Source organism: Nannospalax galili, unplaced genomic scaffold (genome assembly GCF_000622305.1).
Source record: "Nannospalax galili isolate Female #2095 unplaced genomic scaffold, S.galili_v1.0 scaffold399, whole genome shotgun sequence".
NCBI classification, from domain to species: Eukaryota; Metazoa; Chordata; class Mammalia; order Rodentia; family Spalacidae; genus Nannospalax; species Nannospalax galili.
This window is the reverse complement of record NW_008345053.1, coordinates 1,482,171-1,497,791: the sequence shown is the minus strand read 5'-3', so window position 1 is coordinate 1,497,791 and position 15,621 is coordinate 1,482,171.

The following is a 15,621-nucleotide window of genomic DNA, read 5'->3' as shown; positions in this document are numbered from 1 at the left end:
ATTCAATTTGCAATGTTAAGTTCCCAGGAGTATTATATTTCTTAAATTGTAAATTATTGAAGATTTGAGAAGAGACTCAGTAAATACCACAGGCTTCTCAGATAAATTCTGGACAAATGATAAAGACATGTAATCAGCTAGAGAGGTTTTGTTATTCTGAGTGCTGATAAAAATTCGGTGAGCCTAGTCTAACTTGAGTAGCAGTTGCTGGTAGCCATGGACCAAGCAGGTCCAGAATATTCGATCCATGTGTCTTAGCTGCAAAGGTGCTCCTTTCTGGACAGACGATGGAGTAAGGATATAAAATAAGGATAAAAGTATTTGAACTGGGTGTGGTGGCACATGCCTTTAATCCCAGCACTCGGGAGGCAGAGGAAGGCACATCTCAAAGATCAAAAAAAAAAAAAAAAAGGTACTGTAAAAAAAAAAAAAAAAAAAAAAAAAAAACGAGAAGAGAACAGGCATTTTTCTTTGTCTATTGAAGCTGACTTCCATCTCACTTGGCCTGGAGGAAAGAGACACGGTGTTTCCGGTGAATCCTAATTATGTAAGAAAGCGTTTTGCTCCGCCCCTTCCTTTACACTATGTCTGTCTTTGAGACACAGAGTTCAGGTAAAGATATTTTAGAGGTACCAAAACTAGAGTTTATTATGCCAAATTCTACCTTCTACGGAAAGAGAGAAGGATGAAAGGGATTTAAAGTCTTCAGAGGAGAAGAGGAGGACATCAATGAAGAACAGCGTTGTGCTCTAGAGTGGGAAATTGCCTGCTGACTTCTTGTAGCAACCAGCCATCTAGCTGGGTGACTAGACGGAGATGCCCCACCAGGCCTCTGGTGCTGATTCAGCACTTCCTATCTACGTGTTCTTCTGCGGGCTTTCAGATTCCCTAATGTCTTCTTGCCACTTCCCTCGTTGCCAAAGTGCACTGTGATAGGACTTATCTCAGAGGGCTTCTGTGAGGATGAACTAATCAATACCCATGTACAAGGCGGCATGTGCCTAGCCCATGTTGTTGATTCCTATCTGGGATGGTAGTACTTGCTCCCTGCTACCTGCCTCAGCTTCCTCTTATCTTACTTGAGAGACAATCTAGAAGGCTTTAGACAGCAAAGTAGCAGCAACATTATGCATTCAACTCAGGAAACTTTTATTGACCCCTAGTTCTTTACACGGAGGTGTCACACCTCTGTCCCCACTCCACTGAGACTTGAGTTTTATTTGTTCATTTTCATTCATAAATGAATTTAGAAATGGAACCAAACTAGATAACTCACTCTTCATCATCATTTAATGAAAACAACAGCCACAGGTTCACTAGATTTCTGTGCACTCCTGAAGGCATATTGTGACAATAACGGCTCATATTTCTTTTTTGAAAAAAATATTTATTTTTATTTTATATGTATGAGTGTATTGCCTGCAGGTATGTAAGCACATCTGTGTGTGCAGGGCCCCTGGAGGTCAAAAGAGGGCGTTGGATTCCTTGGAACTGGAGTTACGGATGGTTGTTAGCTGCCATGTGGGTGCTGGGAACTGAACCTAGGTCTTCTGCAAGAGCAGCTAATGCTCTTAACTGCTGAACCGTCTCTCCAGCCCAAGAACTCTCATTTGTTAAGTCAAAATTTATACAAACTGGTGAAGCAGCTAAAGGAAATGTCTTTCGAGTACCTACTCCTAAGTACTTAACTAGAGTGTTTCCTTCTATTTAAGTCCCACAACTGTCATATGAGTTATAGACAATCATTTCTTTTTTTTTTTTTTTTTTTTTTTTGAGACAGGGTCTCCCTGTAGCCCCAGCTGTCCTGGAACTCACTATGTAGACCAGGCTGGCCTTGAACTCACAGAGATCCACCTGCCTCTGCCTCCCGAGTGCTGGGATTAAAGGTGAGCGCCACCATGCCCGGATGACAGTCATTTCTTATTCTACAGAAAAGCTGAATAATTTGAGACATTCTCATGGAACTGAATGATGGAGGGGCTAGGACTTGATCCCAGTGGTATTCTCAACAATGTGTATGTGTTTGCAAATATATAGAATTCTTAGATTATATTCATTCATTACAACCATATGAATGATTGCCAGAATAAAAATCTAAGTTGTTACTAACCCATGAACTTTTTATCTTACTCAAAAAGGACTCAAAAACTTCAACCTGCTATTTTCCAGATAGAAAGGGTGTAGAAAAAGCTTAATAGTCTTTATATTTTATTTTACTATTATTTTATGTGTATGCATAATGTGTTAGGGGTTGTTGTAAGGGACATTTGTGCCATTGCACACACAGAAGACAACTTTGTAGAGCTGGTTCTCTCCTTCCACATTTATGTGCATTCTTGGGATTAAACTCAGATCACTAGGCTTGTGACAAGTGCCTTTACCCACAGAATCATCTTGTCTGTTTTCAATAATCTTTGTTTTAATCAAAATTCTTTTACAAAATGGCACATGAACATATTGGAAGACATATATTTAGATAGAAAAGTTCCCCTATGTTCTACGGACCTGTTCTTCTAAGTACTGATAAATGAGAGGTGCAACACAACTTAGGGAAGTTAAAACCGAGAGTTTGTCCCTTGCTTCCCCCTTTATATTATTATAGATTATTTAGATCATCCTACATCAATACCTACAAAATTGTTTTTAGATTACTTAGTAGGCGGCATTAGGAAGTTTATCATTAATAGATAGATAATGGACATTTGTGTCTATAAAACTTAAATCATGTATTTTATACTTTCACTAATACTTAAGTAGGAAATCTTCCTCGGGGGGGGGGGTAATCTGAATCCTAAGACATGTCAGAGGGCACATATATTTCATAAGTATCCTAATGTATATAACTACATATATGTGTGCTATGTATGCAAAGTACTTTATATGTTGGTAGGCAATTGATCACTTATCAGTTTGCACCAATGCCCTCACCTTACTGAATATTGCCAAACTTTTTAACCCTTTCAAGCAGAATGTTTTGTTTTAAAATTCATTTCTTTAATGAGTAATGAGGTTGGGTATTTTTCTTTTTATATGTTTATCATTTTAAAACTTTCATTTTATAATTTGCTCTTTTTCTAACAGTGTAGGGCAGTGTGTATTGCTTCGAAAAGATATCACTTTTTCTCATGTTTTGTCATAAATAGTATGTATGATACTGTTATTTTACTTTGTAGTTTTAATAGTAAATCTTTTCTTACAAAAGTAATAGCATTTTCCATTATAGATTAAAATGAATATATTTGCTTTGGTTGATAAATTTGGCAAGACATTAGGTTTATTTTCTTTCTAGGTTTTTTTATAAAACATCCAAAATATTCTTTGCTTATTGTGTCTGTAATGCAATGTACTTGTAGAATAATTCATGCAGAATTGACATTTTTAAAGCTTCTTCACTTTTTAATTTTAATGTATATTTTATTGATTTTTGTGCATTTCATGTACCTTAATCTCATTTAGCTGTCCCTCCATATCTGTACCCTCTGAATAACCTGCTCACCGGATTTCATGCATTCTGTCATATATGTTAAGGCTTATCCAGTCAAGTTTGTGTGCCCAGATATTTCTTGGCATGAGTTCATCCACTGTAGTCTGTTCAGCCTACATAGCATCACTCCTGTAAAGAGGACCAACTCTCCCTCACCAGCAGTGACCAACTATCAATAGCTCTTTGGCTAAGGTTGGTGCCTTCTGCCTGTTTCCCCAGTTCTTTGGTGATTTTTGTCTGATTGAGTTTGCATGGGTCTTGTGCATTCTGTCACTATTGTGTAAGTTCGTATTAGCAAGTTCTCAGGAGCCTGGAAGACTGTTTCTTTATGGTCATGCACCACCCTTGGCTCTTAAAATCTTTCTACCCCTTCTTCCAAAATGGTCTCTGAGCCCTGGGTGGGAGAGGTTTAATATGAGTCCTATCCAGGGACACAAGCTCTGCAGTATCCAGAATTGACATTTTTATAACACCAGACTTTCCTATGGAAAATATATCATGACATGGTTTGAATGTATTTGGCCATTTGTCTATCTAGCAGTTAGTGTACTTTGAAACTTCTGCTGTTGTTATAAATGTCTGGTCAAACTTATTTTTAGTTAGTTATTCTGTTTTGTCGTGTTATACATGGAAGCTGAGATAGTGTTGGGAAAAATTTATATATATATACATTATACACACGTACATTCAAATTTCCTGTTTGATGACACACACAGCTCAATGCTGGCCATGAAGTGCAATTGTGCTTTTGCCAATAACCAGGATAAGCCTAGGAAAGCCTATGATGTGCTTCTCTAAGTCAATGGTGAAATTTCTTTATTTAATAAAGAAAGAGATGAAACTTTAGTGATCATGTCCATTACAGAGTGGCAAACACAGGGCTGGAGAGAGTCTGTGACTCAGACTATGATCTAGGACAATCTCACGGGAGATACAACTTGTTTTAAGGAACAGTTATTTAAAATCAGGAGAATTTTGTTCCAGAAAGATGTTTTAGCAAATAAAGGTCTTATCACCAAGGCTAAGAACCTGAGCTCCATTCCTAGAAGCCGCATGATAGAAGGAGAGAGCTCACTCCTGAAAGTTGTCATCTGAACTCCACATGTATGCCCATGGTGTGCGCACACACACACACACACACACACACACACACACACACACACAGAGTACTAGTCACTTTTCTGTTGCTGTGATAGAAACACCATGACCAAGGGAACTTAAAAAAGGAAGAGTTTATTTAGCATACAGTTTCAAAGGGGCAAGAGTCCATCATTTCAGGGAGGCATAGTGGCAGAGATGGCTGGAGGAGGAACAGAAGCTGAGCTCTCACATCTTCCAGCAGGCACAGGAAGCAGAGAGCTACTGGAGATCCAGCAAGGCTTAAGAACTCTCTAAGCCCATCCACAGTGATGCAGCGATGTGCTTTCTCCAGCACGGCCACACTTTCTAAGACCTCCCAAAACAGCACCACCCACCAACTGGGGACAAAATGCTTGAATACTTGGAGCCTATGGGGGACACGCTCATTCAAACTACACCCCCCCACACACACACGAAAGAAGTAAGTGTAAATTGAAAGAAAAGGGGAGATTTAAAGTCCTGAAACCTGCTTTCTCTTGCAGTAGCTGTAGACTGGGCTGTATTGTACTCTCCTCAGAGTTGGCACTGACAAGTGGGAGTTGAATAGGGACTCCCACTGGGTTGGGTCCTCGGGGTCCTGTATTCCCACTGTCCTTTAATGCCCGCTCCAGCTAAGAGGCCAGTGGTGAGTTCAAGTTATTATTATGCTGGGATTTATACTTTGTCTCAGCAAAGAAATATTTCCATTCCCAAACTCTTATCAAAAGAAAAGGAAAAAGACAGATTTTTTAATGACTGGCAGCACAGACCCATGAGACTGAAAACACAGGCCCTGCCTATGTAACAACAACACGAGACTCCTGTAGATTGTTAAGTTTTTCCACTCGTGTCCTATGAATGCACACACAACAAAGAAATGCACATTAGCTGGATTCCCAGGAATTCTGAGCTAGTTAAATTAGCCTAGGAAGTTAGGATTTCTTAACTTAATAAAGTATGTAAGTGACAGTGCAAAATTAATAATGTTGTCTGTCGGAATATTAAGAAATACCAATAGTCAGCTGATACCTGACTAATGAATGGTGATGAATGAGAGGAATGTTCTGCAAAACTCAACTTGGGCTGGGGAGATGGCTCAGATGTTAACTGCCTGTGACCCACACATGTGGACCTGAGTTTGGATCCCCAGTACCCATGACAAGGCAAGGAGTGGGAGCTTGCCTTTCTAACACCAGAGCTGAGGTGGCAGAGGTGGGTCCCCAAAGCTCGTTGGCAAGTCAGTCTAGCTGAATCTGAGTTCCAGGTTCTCAAAAGATAAACAACCAAATAAATGAAGAGACAGATAGCAATCCAGGACCTCTACCTATGGCAGCACACATGTGCATGGTATCTGCATGCATCTGTGAGCACACATATATACATACACACACATATACACATTCAAAATATACGATTCTAGATAGCCACAAATAAAGGTATTCCTTACTTAATAAAATTGAATAGGTGGAACTGCATATTATAAGAGTACTTGCATTGGAGTGTACTTATAACATCTCTGGTTATATGGAGAAGGTTTTTCAATGAGATCCCTGACGATTTTACTTTCCCTTTCTCAGAACCCTATATTCCAGGAGACGAACTTGACATTGTCACTGCCTCTGTCAGCACAGAAGCCAGTCCCTGCACCATGTGCATCCCTGTCCTGCCCCCAAGCCTGGCTTTAATAACCACATTTTTCAATTTACAGTTATATACTAGAAACATTTTTTTAAAATAAAGATATCCTGGAGATCATTGGGGGCTATTTCAGCATTGAAAAAAAAACATGCATTTAATTTTCATAATAGCATTATAGTTTTCAACAAAGTCCATTGTGGTTAAATTATTGTTTTCCTTCCTGTATAAAACAAGCATCCAAGAAAAAGTAGCTAAATCAGTAACTGTGTTAGATGACAGTATCCTGGTTGTGAACAGCCTGCACTTATTATGATAGCAAATTACCATGCGTACCAAATCTTGGCTACTCCAGAAGTAAAAATATTCATTTACTCACACGCTGGTGAAGTGGGCAGGGAAGAGCCATGATCTCTATCCACTCTCAACACACCTTCTGTTTACTTGGACTCTGTCTCCCCAGGGTTCTTGAACAATACCTCAGACAGGATCCAATGAATCTCTAGCTACAGAGATGTATGTGGCAACATTTTGGATTAAATTACCTCCCAGTCACTTCCTCATTAGAGAAAGAGAAAGAGATGTCAAGCAGATGACAAAGCACTTGTCAAAAAGATTTCCTAGTTGAAGAGGCTTCACGGAGGAAGAGCTGTTCCCGTGGGTTCCCACAAACTCAGTCTTCTGAGGTTTTAGGGGAAGTGGGTACTATGATTTCAGAAGCCCATGAGTGAGCCAACTCTGCCCAGACTGGACAGGAAGTGGGCAGCCAAAACCCAGAACCTAGCAGCGGAACAGTTACAGAAGCAGCAGTAGAGCAGTTTACAATTAAGAGGTGACTTTCTTAATGGCTTCTGGAAAAGAATGTCCCTCTCTTGGCATAGCATTCCTGAGCCTTGCCTGAGTCAGCAGCACCTTCCCATGCTATGAGCTTCCTGCAGGTACGATGCAGACAGCACAGAAAGTCACTTAACAGTTGTAGGGCGTATAAAACCCACTTATTGCCAAGTAATGTTCAAATATTAGCAAGCCTGTTACTCATGTGATGCTAGTAGCCCTGGTCTCTTCAAAATACTCCCCGTTCTTATTCAAGTTTAACTTCAGATGGCACTGAACCCAAACGAGTGCCCCTAAAAAGATCCATCTTATTTAAATAGTGTAAGATCAGAAGCAGATGGCAAAATAGATTTCAGTGGGAGTGGCGGGGCACGAGCAGTGTTTTAGAATCACAGAAAACCACCAGAAGTTTCTGAGAAATTTAGTTTCAAGGAAATAAACATGAAGCACCTCAATGTTTATACCACGGTATTCACTGGACCATTTGTATGTATTCTGTATGTACACTTGGAGTGTCCTCATTTATACTTGCTAAACTAGGCATTGCCCATCATAGGTGGAAATAACTAATATTATACAAAACTGAACGGAACTGTTGATCTAGGTGACTTTATACACATGTAAGATATTGTCTCCATGTCCTAAGAACTATGATGTTTACAGTTTCACAGGCAACCTAGGTAAGGATGTTAGAGTTTCCTAAAAGAACGCATAGATAACCTGGGGGGTCTTACAAAGTAAACAGGGGTTCGGTATGTGAACTGTGGGTGGGTAGTGTGAGGAAGAGAGAGGGTGTGCAAGGCCATAAGTTTAACTTGATTTTGTTGACCAAAGGAACTAGGTAGAGTTCGGGGGCAGGCTGTGCTTTCTGAGCTCGGCTCTGTGCATTTAAGAGCAGAAACCTGAAAACTTTGGGGAGGGGACCTTCATCCTGTGTGCACTTTTCCATCCATCAGGGGCCCAGTCTTTTCCACCACAAGTGTATGGACAAAGCTTTAAAAAGTCAGGCAAGGAACCGAAATGATATGTTCAACAGTAGAGTGAGGAAAATCGTTCATCCTGCGAGTAAGCAGGGAGATCGGGAAAGCTCGTGGGTGTCATGGGGTTGGTCCTGCCTCACCCTGTCAGGACAGGAGTGTGAGAACAAAGAAAGGAGACAGGAAGATTGAGCAGGGATCACAGGGAGCCTGGCCAGAGAGATGAGAAAGAGAAAACAGTCTTCACAATGAAAAAGAGAACTGCTTTTCATTCTTGATTGGTCTTGTTTTTGTTTTTATTTTGTGGGTTACAGGGAACTGAACCCAGGAGCTTGTGCATGCTAGGCAAGTACTTTACCCCTGAGTTATATTTCTAGCCTTGTTCTTACTTTTTATTGTAAGAAAGAGGTTTACTAAAGTGCCCAGGCTGGCCTTGGACTCTTTCTGTAGCCTAGGTTAGACTGAATTTGAGATTATATTGAGCAGTTGGGATTATAGACCTATGCCACCACCTACAGAGTAAAACTCACTATCTCACTATATTCTGTCTTTTCCCGCTCAGAATTGTATTGTGATCATCACATTTAAATCTACCCCTTTATCATGGAAGCAAGCATAGTTTGTTAGATCTTCTGATAATATAAGAAACGCGAACACCTTCTTCATGCATTGAGAATGTATGAGATTAAACGCTTACACGCTCCAACTTTGTATTTTAGTGACTCACTCATGTGAACCCCAGTTTCTTATTATGTAGGAGCAACTGTAAGATAACTGTATAATGGGGAAAGTATGTTACCTGGCTCACTGGTAGCACTGAAAAATTATGTTTCTTATTTATCTAGGATAGTATTATATCCATATTGTTCATGTACTATAAAGATTGCAATATGCCATTACATGTGTTTTTGATAAATTTTAAAGATAAAACCAAATATAAATTTATATATGTGTATTTTGTACACACACAAGGCCAAGACAGCCCTTTGTTTTTTCCTATATACTCAATGCTTTTTACTATTCTTTTTTTTTCTGTAGTCTTGAGATTGCACTAATTTCCTTTAGCCCAAAACATTTTCTTCATACTTTTACTTAGTACAAATTGGCTGTCAAAACTCATCTTAGCATGTGTTTCCTAGAAATGCTTGATGTATTTCCTAGATGTAGAATTCCAGGTTGATGTACATGTTCAGTCCTTTGAAAATGCAGTTCTGTTGGGTGGTACCTCCATTGTCTGATGTGAAGACACCATCATTCCAGTTGTGCCTCTGGGACCCTGTCCTTTTCTTTTCTAGTTGCCTAACATTTTAGGCTCAGGGATGATTTTAGAAGATGGGGCAGAAAGATTGTAAGAGTCAGATGGGGCGGATGACCACAAGGAAACAAAGTCTTCCAGACAGTCAGTCAGCTGCTCCTATGAACTCACAGCAGTGCTGACAGCATGCACAAGACCTGTGCAAGCTCAAACCAGACAAAATCCTAGCATGCGCATGGGGAAGTGGGCAAGAAATCCCAACACAAACTAAGGAACTTTTGGAAATTGATTGGGGGGGGGAGAGAGAGATCCTTCTCTGGCTCTTGACTGATGCACTATAACCTACTGTTGTATGTACCCCCATCATGGAATTGTCCACCCCATATTTTACATCATAATGGACTGCACATTTTCAATCCACGAGCCAAAATGAATCCTTCTTAAGTTGTTTTGTAAGGTCTTCAGTCACAGTGAGCAAGTCGACTATGGCAGGGGTAACTGAGCCAAAGATGCTAAAGCCCGTAACAAGCTCTGATTCCGATAAGGGAACTCACAGCCACGCTAGCAGCTCAATGGAAGAGAAAAAGAATTATTTCCAGGAGAATGCGTGTTTCACCTTTGCACATAATGTTAAGAAAAAAGAATAACACACACACAAAATAAAGAAGCAAGAAGAGTCAGTCAACATAAGTCAAGAAGCACCAGATGTCAGCATTATTACACGAAGAATTCAAAGTGCCGTAAACAAACATACCAAAGGATCCAGCAAGAAAGGCGGCCTGTGGGAGTCAGTACTTTGGAATTTCAGCAGGAAGACAGAGATCATCAGAACACATAGGAAATGCTCTTCATGGAGAATATAAACCATGAAGCATTCTTCTCAAGACTTTAAAAGAAGAATGCACATGTGTAAAGATAACCACTAAGTTCTATGCTGGGTAACAGAAATTACCTAAAACTCACATAGGAACTAAAGATGCTCACAGAATACCTGCTCTCAGCTGGACAATATCAAGCATTTGACATAATGCCATTGGAATCCCTTTAAGAGAGAAGAATTATTTGAATAAAACAGTGGTCCATATTGTCACAGAATTAAACAAAGCCTGAAATCTGAAGATCTGATGAACTCGGTAAACTCCAAACTAAACCCAAAGACAACAGCGTGTATGCGCTAATATTATATTTAAATGAATTTTAAAATGTATTTGTATTGATTTTTTTGTGATTTTTATACCATTTAGTTTGATGGTGTTTAGATCCTTTCCCTTATCTGCACCTCCCACCACGGCCAATGTCATGTACATATAATATGACCTATAGAGACAGATTTGTGTTCCCAAATGTCCTTCAGTGTGGGTCCATCCACTGAGCCCACCAAGAGTCCCACCCTGTAACTGCACCCTCAGAGCCCCATCTCCTACAGTGGCCACAGCCCCCTAAAACAGCATAACCAGCTGAGGACCAAGTGTTTAAACACAGAAGCCAGCCTCGGACATTGCACACTCCCTGGTTACTGAATGTGGAACCAGGACTTTCCTTCCATCAGTTCGTTGGAACTCAGCCTTAGCAAGACGTCTGACATGTCTCTTTGCTTGCAGCCCAGCCATCTGCCTTCCTGTGGTGTGAGCTCTCTGCTTTCCAATCCTGCTGCCACTCCCTGTATCACTGGGCAATTTATTTTCTCTCTGGCCCAACTTCTGTAATTCCAGAGTCCTTCCAAGACTTTGTCAACCTTTCCTCCCCCCCGCCTCACCTTTAGCATTTACTTCTTTGGGCTCTTGACAGCCTGGAGTTCTAGAAAGCACTCTGTCCCAGTTTTCTGTCATATGTACCCAGACATGTTCTGCAGTGCAGAACAGGCAAGAAGGTCCCAGGGAGGAAGCCCAGGAAAGGATGCTGAGAGGCACACATACCACAGTTGCACCGTGGATTCTAATCACCACGAAAACGCCCATGCAGGCACTAAGGGTTTGTTAAGGGTTAACTGGTTTCTTCCTGCTCCTAAAAGTAGCGGAGGATGACTAACTCATTTCCAGGCTTTTAGTTTATTTACTTTTGATTGCTCTGGTTCTGAGTGGATTTGACCACTGATGATGTCATAGCTTACTTCAATTTTTCTCACTGCTACGGGGAGCAGCAACAGGGTCTTTTATGAGTTTTCCGGTCAGTATGAAGTTTCAGGATGGTTGCTGGCCTTCTGCAGTTTTGGAGATGGAAACTTGGGCACTGAAAGATTAAAGAATGTGCTCAATTCAGATAGCCAATCCACTCGTATTCTACTCGAGGTAATGCTCTTTTTAAATTATCTTTTAATTAGCATGCAAAGTATTAGGTATCATTGTGGCATTTCCAAATAGAATTAAAGCTGATTTTCTTTCCCCTCCCTTCTGCCCCATTGCCCTGACGCCTCGTGTTCCCTCCCCGCCCCCCTCCACTTTGGTGTCAGATGAGTCGTCGTCTTCCACGTGCTCCCCAAGCACCTCTTCTCCTTCATCTCTTGACACTGGACTTGCTTTTAGGCTTCACCCACATCTGCACCCATTTATATACATGTGTGAATATACGCTGCACACCAGGATCCTCACATGAGGAAGAATGTGCGGGTTTTGCTTTTCTACATGTGCGTTACTTCACTTAGAATGCTTTTCCCATCATTTCCCTCCAACTTCCCACACCCCTATTTTTTCTGCTTTGTTCACAGTAGCTAAGGAATGGAGCCAGCATAGGGGCCCGTCAACAGATGAGTGGATAAAGAAAACATGATACAAATGAACAGTGCAATCCCATCTTAAGTTACATGTAATTATGTGGGCTTATATGAAGTGGGCTCAGAACGGATTTCCACTGAAGTTCCAGTACCAACAAACATTTTTCACGCTGGTCGTCTTAGTAGCTTCTTATGTCCTCCTGGAGAAGTACTACATTTTCCAAGTATTTCCAGAATTTTGGATTTCTATACACTGTCTTTTTATTTTATCAGCTAATGATGGGACCATTTGATTTCAATTTAGAGAACTTCTTCCAAAAACTTACTCGAAGACTTTAAAAAATCCATTGAGAACATTATTGGAAAATATAATTGACATGCTTTTAGAAAGTAAGCTTATCTCATTTCCCAACATTGTTGATAACACACATATAGATTGTTGATAACATTACCACCTTGTATGTTACTTTTAACACTGGAGTTAATATTGTCACCACCAGAACATACTAAACACAATTAGTTATTAAAATTGAAATTGTAGCTATATTTTAGTTTTTAAATGAAATTGTTTTCTTGTATCTTTTATATTTTACTTTCTTTTAAAAATGTATACATAAAACATAAAAATATAGCTACTAATAGTTTACACGTCGTTTAGAAGACTTAGATTTACAGAAACAGTGAGAAGACGATGCAGTAGGCTCCCGGGAACTCCCACTGTCTTTATCATACTCCTGAGCATTTGCATTGAATATTCCTTTCAATCAATGAATTCATGCTGATGTAATGATATGAAATAAAACCCACCCATTATTCTGATTTTTCTGGGATTTAGTGCCATTCCTATTCCAAGACCTTATCCCGGAGAGCACCACATATTTATGTGCCTGTTTCCTGAACTTTTCCTTGCTTAAAAAGGAATTTTATTGATACTTTGAGAATGTCATACTATGTATTTAGATCCCCTCTCCCATCTCCTCTCAGGATAGCCTCGCTTTCTCAAGCTCTAATTGGTTCCTTTATTTTTAAAGGTCCATTGAGTTCAATTTGTGTCCCCCAAATCTTCTTGGGTGTGGGTCCCTCCCTCCCCTGGAGCCTGGCCAACCTTCCATACAGTTAAGGAAAACTGAACTGACCTGTCCTCTCCTAGAAGCTGTCAGTGGCCAATGGTTCCTCAGTGAGGGCCATATCATCAATCACCTTGGACTTAGGAGTGGCCCCAGTCAAGTAACATACAGGCTCCTCGCCACACTACGCACAGTGGTTAAATACGTGTCAACACTCCGTGTGTATGAGAAGCAAGTTCTATAGGAACAGCTAGCTCTGGTGATGTGATGTAGTCTAATTGTTCATCAGTGTGTTACCATCACAGTTCCTATTTTCTTTAGATCCCTTTCCTCCTTGACTACACCTAGCACAACTACGGCATGTATGAGGGTTCCTTCTTGTATGATTTCCCCGTAACCAGACTGCACCTGATTTTGTCAACTTAATTTTACTTAGGAATCAGATCATTCCATGTTCTTAATTGTTTTGTCAGTCTTCACAGGACTTACACTTAACTGTATATATCTGTCTTGTACTTTGGTGCCCCAAAGTAAATACTGACAAAAACCTAGTCTAACTTTTTTTCTTGTGGGCAGTCAGGGTCAGTGGCACTGTTTATATTCCCAAATAGCACACTCCATTACAAACTTCTTTGAGGTAAATACTGTACAATTTTATTAGTTTATGATTTTTGAAAAAGTTGATGCTATTGAATTGAAATGCTTTTAGATAATTTTTGGAAAGGGAGATGTCTTTATGCCTATTAATTACATTCTCTGTAGCACTTCACACTGTAAAAAACACCATTTACCAAAGTCATAGTTGACAATGTTGTATTTCAAGATACTGAATTATTTACTTACTTTCTTTCCTTTGTCAAAAATTACATTAAATCTCCCAACAATATGATTGCCAAAAGAAGATCCACACAGTGGCAACAGCAGTTGACATGCCAATGTGGATGAGGGAAAGGACACAATGTCCCAGCTCTAGATGAAGAGCTACAGGAGATCAATGGCTGCTGAGGGAGGTAGAACTAGTTTTCTCCAGACAAGCTCCCAGATAAATTATCCAGTCCCAAGTGGTCAGCCCTAAACACATGTGCACACACCACACACACCACTCAATAATAATCAAAGAAGAGGTCATGAAGTTGAAAGGGAGTTTGGGGGGTGTGGGAAGAGCTAGAGGAGGAGCTAGCTCAGCTCTTGACATCAGTAGTGAATTAATGATGGAAAAAAGACAATAACAGAAAATTATTATTTAAGAGACATTTACTAGTATAAATTTATATACCATGTTAAAATTCTTTGAAGTACAATTAATGGTTGATTGAATTATCTCATATAATCAGTACAGTAAATTTATGTCTATTTCTTAGAACCATTTAAGAGGTTAGAATGATCCATAGTTTTAATATGCAATAGAAAATCTTATTGTTATATAAATGATATACTTAATATTAGGCTGGGAACTCAGCTTGCTGAGGTAGCTTTTCCTAGAAGTTATTTTATTTTTGCCAGAAATCTTGCAGAAAATGAATTTAATTTTAAAAAAGCATCCCCATAATTCTTGAATTTAATGCGCACACTTTCTGAGTCAACAGCTCTGCTCCTCAGTCAGGTCTGCACCCAGCCAGGACAAAGTGTTACCTCGGGAGGATGCTACCAGCCAAGTCCCTGCTCCTAGGTATGCATTAAAGGACAAACATTTAACTTGCCAGGTGTCATTCGATAGGAGGATGGAAGACAAAGAGGGGAGACAAAGTCAAGAGACGAAATACGGCCCTGACATGCCACACTGCTGCCCTCTGCTCCACAGTGAGCTGAGAAGAGACAGTGTCCTTGGCGGGTGGGTGTGCCAGGAGGTACAGGCTGAGGCTTTCCTAGAATCATTTCAAGAGGAGTTCACATCGTTCACAGTAAAAGAAGGGAAGAAACATAAGGGATGTTTCACTGGATGCTTGTTTCCAGTTGCTCAGGTTCACACAGGGTGCTGACACTGCCACAACCCTTGGTTGCTTCCTGGCACTGTCCGATGGGTACTTTACAATTAGATCCAATACCCCCAGGTTTCAGAAGACAGTGTATTGATCTATTGGTGCTGTTATACATAGAAAAATTACCAAAACCTGGGTGGCTTGGTAGAAATCCATATAAGTCACCCATAATAGAAATCAGTTCCTCTAAAAACTAAAAATAAACCTACCACATGACCCAGCTACCCAGCTGTACCACTCTTAGATATTTAACTGAAATCAATGTATCACAGAGACCAGTATTTATTGCAGCACTGTTCATAGTATTTAAACTATTCTCTTTAGTATTTTAGCTCACTGTTCAAGGCTACAGCTCCTTAGTACAGGATGTCGAGGCAGCAGGTCATGCCCAAGCCACCATCAGGAAGCTGAGAACAATGGATGCTTATACTCAAATCACCTTTTCCCTTTTACACGGTCCAGGATCCCAGTTGGGAAAGGGTGCTACCAACAATGAAAGGGCCATCTCACCCTAACTGACCTCAAGATAACCCCCCACAGGCATGCCCAGAGGCCCATCTC